Below are 6,196 nucleotides of genomic sequence, written 5' to 3' on the forward strand. Positions count from 1 at the left end.
AGACCAGGAGAATAGTCAGGGTCTCACACATTGAGGTCCTTGTGGGGGTGTCCCAATAATACTCAAAAGCTCAGGAAGCACCCCCAAAGCAGGCACAGGTTGGGGAAATGAGTAAACAGCAAAAAGAGGAATCTGACCATAGACAATCACTTTGGTCCCATGGAGGACCAAAATACTCAATCTGAAGATGAGAAAGTCCAAGCTTCTGCATCAATGAAATATAAAAGTTGGATTCAGGCCATGACAGAGCCCAAAAATGATTTTGAAAATCAAAAGTAAGGGAGATAGAAGAAAAATTGGGAAAAGAAATGCAAGAGATGCAGGAAAAACATAAAAACAAAGTCAGCAGCTTAATCAATGAGATCCAAAAAAAAATGCTAAATAAAATAACATGTTAAAAACCGGCTTAGGTAAAGTGAAAAAAAAAAGTTTATATATTATTGAGGAGAAGAATGCTTTAAGAAGTAGAATTGCCCAGATGGACAAAGAGATAAGAAAGTTCTCTAAGGAAAACAAATCTTTCAGATTAAAATGGTGCTAAAGGAAACTGATGACTTTGTGAGAAATCAAGACCCAATAGTTCAACACCAAAAGAATAAAAAATTAGAAGAAAACGTGAAATATTTCATTGAATAAACAACTGATCTGGAAAACAGATTCAGGAAAGATAATTTACAAATTATTGGGATAACTGAAATTCATAATCAGGAAAAGAGCCTTGACCTTATTTTTTTAAAGAATTCCTATAGGAAAATTGCCCTGATATCCTAGAAGCAGAGGGTAAAATAGAAATTGATAGAATCCACAAATTTCCTGTAATAAGAGATCCAAAAGAAATAAATAACCTCCAGGAATATTGTAGCCAAGTTCCAGAACTCCCAAGCTAAAGGGAAAATATTACAAGTAGCCAGCAGGACACAATTCAAATATTGTGGAGCTGCAGTTAGGATCAGACAGGACTTAGCAGCAAGTACACTAAGGGCTTGTAGGGCTTGAAATATAATATTCTATAACACAAAAGAGTTTGTATTGTGACCATGAATAAACTATCCAATAAAACTGAACATCCTCCTTCAGGGGAAAAGATGGACTTTCAATGAACCAGGGGAATTTCAAATGTTCCCATTAAAATGGCCAGAGCTGAACAGAAAGTTTGATCTTCAAATACAGGACTCAGGTGAAGTATAGAGAGTGAAGGAGAAGGGTAAAATATGGGGGACTTAAGGATGATGAAATGCATGTATTCCTACACAGAAAAATGAGATTGATAGTACTCATAAGAAACTTATTTAATAGAGCAGGTAGAAGGAACTTTTATAGATGAAGCACAGGAGAGAGCTGAATTTGAACATATAATATATGGTAAAAATGGAATCAATGAGTGAAAGGGAAATATACTGGGAGTAAGAGAAAGGAGTGGTAAAATAGGCTAAGATATTTCATATAAAAGATAATTCATGTGGCTTTTACAAAGGTATGGAAGGGGGGAAGGTGAGGGGGAATGATTCTCATTCTCATCAGAAATGGCTCAGAGAGGAAACAGCATACACATTCAATAGGGTGTAGACACCCAAAAGAAAAAGGAGAGAAGGGGCATGGAGGGGATGTGGGTGACAGAAGAAAGGGTAGATCATAGGAGATTATAGTCAGATGTAACACATTTTCTTTTTTACTTTTTTGCAAAATAGTGAGATTGGGTGGCCTGTCCAGGACCACAGGCCTGAGTGGTTCCTGGGTCTCTGGGGTGGGATGTAGGCTTGGGGCCCCTTGGTCCCAGGGCTGGTGCTCTGTCCACTGTGCAACTTGGCTACCCCACAGCATATTTTTGAAGAGGGACATAGTGAAAGGAGAGAGAAAATATGATAGAAGGCAGTGGGGAGGAATGGATGGAGAGAATTACAATCAGCAATAGCAACTGTGGAAAAATATGGAAATAACTTCTATGATGGACTTATGATAAAGAATGTGATCCTCTGAAGACAGAGTTGATGGTATCAGAAAACAGACTGAAACACATTTTTTTCTCTTTCATTTACTTTATTTCTCATGAAGTTTTTTTATTTTTGTTGGGGGGGTATTTTGTTTACTCTTAAACAAGAATATTTTAGTAATGTGTAAATAAAAAATATTAAAAAAGAAGCTCAAAAAATTTACATTTTTTATGCAACTCTTCAGTCTTGAATTTTCTGTTCAGCTCTGGTACACACACACACACACACACACACACACACATACACACAAACATATATATATTTGCACTCCTTAAGGTGCTGTACCAATATTAGCTAATCTTATTACTGATACTGGAATAGTGGCTAGATGAGACCATTTATGTAGAGAGGAGGTTTGTTCTAGAGGAAACATAATTTTAACGGTTTTGAAGAATGTCTGCTAGAACTATCTTGAAGAAAATGTTTGCATAAAATCTCCATAGAGGAATGGTTTAAGAAATTATATATAAATATGATGAATAGAAAGAAACAAGGAAAGATTATATGAACTTGTGAAAGGTAAAGTAAAGGAAACAATATGAAAAATGATAACAACCATGTAAAAAGAAAGAACAATCAACAAAAAAAGCAGTAGGAAATAAATGTTGTGAAATTACAAAAGTATAATCTTAGTTCCAAAAAAGAGATGTGAGAAGATACTCAATTCCTTTGCAAAGGTGAAATGGCCACAAGTGTTATTCTTAGGATATATTGTCAATTTTTTGCTTATGGTTCAGCTAATAATATTTTTCTCTTCTTTTTTTTAAAAAAATTTGTTATATGGAATTACTGAGAGAGGGAAAAGATGAACAAAAAATGGAAATTTAATTGAAAAAGAATAAAAGACCAAAAAATTCAAGATTAAATATATATATTTCTTGTTTTCTTATTTAGTTCATTCTAGTTTTAAAGGAGTTTGCTGCTCGGACAATGTTTTATACCTCTTATGCCAAGCTGTGAATTCTCTTTCCATTTTATTCTTCTATAGTTCTCATTTCTTTTCCCTCAGGCACTTTCATTCCATTTATGAAAGCATCTTAAACTTTTTTTTAACTCTTTTATGTCTTTTATTAGGAATTTTGGTTGTATATATCAAAGCTGTGTTTTTCTCTGGAGTATTACTTATAAAAGTTTTAGAGTCTTTTGCTTCTTCTATATTTCTTCTTTTGAATTTCTCTGCTACTTTAATAGTTCATTTTGGTGGGCTTCTTTTTTTGTTTCCCATCATTCCAGTCTTCCTCCTAACTTCAGACTTGGTGTTAGGGTTGATCTCTGCTGTATTCATGAAGGGAAGATCTGTGTTGGTTCTGTTGCTGCTTTCATAAGATATTGTATAATGTTATTATTCCTGGACATCAGGGACAGACTGGGAAGTTACAAGTTTCCAATGCTCCCAGAGTAGCCTAATCCAGGATAAAATTTAATTGTCTTCCCCTTGATCTGAGTCCTGCAATTTCTTTACTTTGGTTTAATCTGAACTTTAGTAGACAGATATGGGACTCTACTTTCATTAGCTAGATGGAAAACTCTTAGATCTGAGTGTCAGAAATATAGTCTCCCTTTGGCTCTAGAATCCTATCTTAGTTATTCCTGAAGACTGGGCTAATTACTGGAAGTGTCAGACTTGGAATTTGAGCCATACCACTACTACTACTACTAAGATTGTTACTGGTTCTGGTTCATTTCACTTTGCATCAGTTCATGTAAAACATTCCAGGTTTTTCAGAGATCATCCGGATTATCATTTATTGTCTATTTATATATCTTACCAGTGTGCTCTTTGAATTCTTGCTACACAGGTAACAAACTCACTAGCTTATATATCAAAGCTTTTTCTTTATCATTTCTTTCCTATTTCATCCATGTCCTTCCCAGTCATTCTTTCTAGTCCTAGGTATGCTTTTATTCATACCCCAAACAATTCAGTGCTCAAGGTGAATGAGATGGAATACATACTACTTTCCAGTGTCACTTCCAGGCTCTCCCTCTACCACTCAGTAACATCTCATCCTTTAACGTTCACTCAATCCATAGTCACAATCTAATTAAGAGTCTGGTAATTTTCATCTACTGCTTTCTAGGACATGCCCCTTTTTAATAATGGGTTTGATACTAAGCTTATTGGTCTTTTCTTCCTAATACTTGCCCTCATGTTAGGTGACAAATATACTCCCATACATGCATACATGTGTTTGTTTATGTGTGTGTGTGTGTGTGTGTGTGTGTGTGTGTGGTTTTGTGGGTGGGGCAAAGTTGACATGGGTCAAACAGTGCTTTAGAGGGATATATATATATATATATGCATATATATATGCATATATATATATGCATATATATATATGCATATATATATATATAAAACATCTTAACTTCCCTAATTAACTCATTTAATATGCCCCTCCAAGGATATGTGGTCAGGGGAGGGGGAGGCAGGGAGGCAGAGATTCTTCTGATATCAGGAAAAGTTACAAAAATGATAAAATAAAATAAATGTTAATGCTTGCCCATTGATCTGTGTTATATGTGTAATTTCTGTATGATTCCAGTCATTTCCAAAGACAAAACAGCTGTGCCACCCAGCTGCCCGTTTCAATATTTAATGAAAAAATAATTTTTATGTTTTTCCAAACTAAAAATGAACTATTTAAAAATTTGAGAAACATTTTTGAAATTCCATGTTTTTTTTAAATCTATGCTGTGGAAAGAAAACAATATTAATCATGTCATAAGCAATTTCAGAATTTGTTTTGCTCGGTCTAGATAACTTGAATTGACTGAAATCTGAAAACGAAAATATATCTTTGGGTAAAAAAAGTCTTTGATATTTATAAAGTCCCATGGTTTAATGCAGTTATTCAGGTCCTATTTTAGATTCTTAGTATAATATTCCCCCACCCCTTTATTTGGAATTTGATAGAATCATGTTTTAGAAACAGAAAATCATTTTAACAGTAACAAATATATGTATTATTTTTTTGTTTGTTTTTGCAAAGCAGTGGGGATAAGTGACTTGCCCAAGGTCACACAACTAGGTAATTATTAGGTGTCTGAGGCCAAATTTGAACTCAGATCCTCCTGACTCCAAGACAAATGCTCTATCCATTGTGCTACCTAGCTGCTCCATGTGTGTATTGTTGATTATCTAATGCCAGTGAAAGGTCTTTGATTTACTTCAATGTGGACTAAAATTCATCTGGGGAACAGCAATAATTGAAACACAAGCAATTACAATCTAGGATTATACCTGGACGGAGCTCTTGTGCAGATTATTAGGCAGTTTCATTTCTCGACCTGCCTATTCACCATTTGGTCTTTAAGAAGATACAAGATTAAGGGACTGTAATAACTGTTATTATGGTGCACATTTTAATTAGACAAAAATTCAAGTCATTCTATTTAAGTCTAGGTTTACAGTAAAAAGACAGACTGGAATCTTGTGCCAGTGAAAGAAATCTTTAAAATTTCCTGTGAAAATTGAGTAAAGCAAAGAAATTTTACAAAACACCTAAGAAGGATTATCAAATAATAGCAAGAAATTCCAACAGGCTTCAAAAGGAAATAGATGTCTGAGGCATAAAAAGAGTGATGATTTCAGAGATAAAGGATCTGGATTCTGATCCAAATTCTAACATTTATTACAGTTGACTAAAACAGTGCATTTTACTCAATATGGAAATAGGAAGGAAAGAAATTATATTTAAGATAGATTAATGAAGGGTTCAATTATAAGCAAAACAAACTCTAAGGAAGTACAAAATATGTAAGTAGCTTTTTTTTTTGAAGGGGCAAAGAAAGGGAATCTGGGGTACAGCTTATACCTTTGGGAATGTTTGAAGAACTTATGATTTATAAATATGATATAAAAGTATTGTATAATAAGAAATATAAAAGGAATTGATTTTAGAAAAAAACCTGGGAAAACTCCTATGAACTGATGATAAATAAAATGAAAAGAACTGGAAAAATAATTTGTATAATATCTGTGATATTATAAAGGTAAACAGTTTTATAAAGCTTAAGAACATTTCAGTGTAATGACCAATCACAAATTTAGAGGACCACAGTTAATATATACTAACCATCACCTGCAAAAGAAGAATTCTTAATGAAGAATGGAACAAATTATATTTTTATACATGGTCGTTGTGAAAATTTATTTTGCCTATATATATATATATATATATATATATATATGTATATATATA

This window comes from Macrotis lagotis, chromosome X (assembly GCF_037893015.1).
Source record: "Macrotis lagotis isolate mMagLag1 chromosome X, bilby.v1.9.chrom.fasta, whole genome shotgun sequence".
NCBI lineage: Eukaryota > Metazoa > Chordata > Mammalia > Peramelemorphia > Peramelidae > Macrotis > Macrotis lagotis.